Genomic DNA, 1,839 nt, shown 5'->3' with positions numbered 1-1,839 from the left:
TGATAATTAGAACTTCACTATCATCACTGCTTATATGAAAGCAAAAACTCTGATTTTTATAGTGTTAGTGTTTATGAATTTTGTTGATATACAGTGCATCAATAACATTGTACATAAACCCAGCACTCTTAAAGGCAGTATTTCCACCTCTGATAAATATTTATAATACATCCATGGCCAAAATCCTCTGCAGCTTTCATCACAAGCAGAGGCAAATGTAGGGTCGTCTTGTGTGTTCCGGCAAGATAGAGCTTGTAGACCTCTTCAGCTGTATGTCAATAAAGAACTAGTCCGGCTCTATTTTTCCGGAATATGCTTGTTTGAGATTACTGGTATTTTGGTGCATTGATAGTCCCATTGCAATACTGTCGGCTTTAGCTAAATGTTGTAAGCTTCCCATTAGATATCACCACAATTTCTAAGTGATTTGGATAGTGGGTTTTATAATTGTTAGAGCTAAGAGTGGGAGGGTGTAGTTGGAAGCCACTGTAACTATCTTCTTCACAGTTAATCCTATTATAAAGAAAGTACATAAGTATTTCAGATGGAGCTGCACAGGGGAGATATAGAAAAAAATTAATGAGTCGACAAAAGCAAATGAAACAGCACTAATAGACAAAAAATAATAATGATAATCTTCAAAGTATAGGTAATCCAACTATTGCCTATCAAAGCAAATGGCTTTATACACCTTTCAATACTTCTTTACTTCACGCTTATTAATGGCCATCAATGTTAAGATCATCTGGTAGGATCCCTTGGCAATTTATCATTTACGGAACAACAGTGTAAGATCTCTTTCGTCAGAAGAATTTACTTGGTAGATATTTTTGGTCTTTTCCTGGACAAGAAAGTGCAGAGTCTATGGCATTGTTTGTTGCAGTCCCATTCTATGTGGTTTTGCAGCATAGGTAGCGCTGTTGTGGGAAATTTTGTAAATGCTGAAAAGATACCTGCACAGGCTTTCAAAACATGACCTCTTGAGGTATATTGTGATCTGTGACAGACCTACAATTTGAAGTCCAATATAGTACTGATGTATTTACAAGGAACTGCTGATTACAGACTTCCAGGTGACTTGTATATCAAATGTCTTGCCAGAGTGCATGTAGTAGAGGTGTGTCAGCTTTTGCTGAAGTGCTAAAAGTGTATAGGCTGTGGTGATTGTTTTAAACGTATTAGGTAAAGATCATACAAACCTTGGTAGAATATGGAACTGTAATGTGTCCTCTGAAGTTGTTGGGTGGGTTAAAGTGAAAATGGGTGTTGCATGTTGACAGGTGTTGCTGGCCCAATTGTACCAGTGAGCTGAGGTATTTACATTATCTTAGGAACGGACAAATTGAGTAAGCAAGTGTTAGTAGTAGAAAATGGTTTAGCTTAAATTTTTCAAGAAATGTCTGTCCACTAGTGCTGACAAAGGGTTATGAGCATATGTTTTATAATAGCTTACTTGACCAATGTGGTAAATATTTTCAGTAACTTTCAAAATGTTTTTTTCTCTTCTTTTCTTTTCTTGTAATAACTGTTGGCTATGTTTTAACCAAGCGTGATATGTGCTAATCCTTAGTGCCCAAAGCTCGAGTCCTATTGATATTGAGAATCAGTTAAAACATGAACCAATAGAAGTGCAGTGTTAAGTAATTGCGAAAGCCTTTGCATTTGTTGACATTGCTGCAAACTATCATTACCTCTATTCTGGTAAGATAGAACAAGACTTATTGGACAGTAAATCAGGAATGTCTTAAAGATCTTATCGTACCATGTGCGTTGACATACACGCTTTTTGAATAGAAAGGACTCATGCAATTTTTGTTACTTAGACAATATTCTTTTTAT

At 36.1% G+C, this 1,839-nt stretch overlaps 1 protein-coding gene across 1 annotated transcript in view; it reads left to right on the top strand.

Annotated features, from left to right (window-relative positions):
• LOC119591244 (methyltransferase-like protein 23) overlaps nt 1-1,839 on the top strand; it is a gene marked incomplete at its 3' end in the record, with an annotated part of 4,373 nt that overhangs the window by 576 nt on the left and 1,958 nt on the right.

This window comes from Penaeus monodon, chromosome 28, assembly GCF_015228065.2.
Source record: "Penaeus monodon isolate SGIC_2016 chromosome 28, NSTDA_Pmon_1, whole genome shotgun sequence".
Classification (NCBI taxonomy): Eukaryota; Metazoa; Arthropoda; class Malacostraca; order Decapoda; family Penaeidae; genus Penaeus; species Penaeus monodon.
The sequence above is the reverse complement of the archived record's forward strand: the minus strand, read 5'-3'. Positions and strand labels throughout refer to the sequence as shown.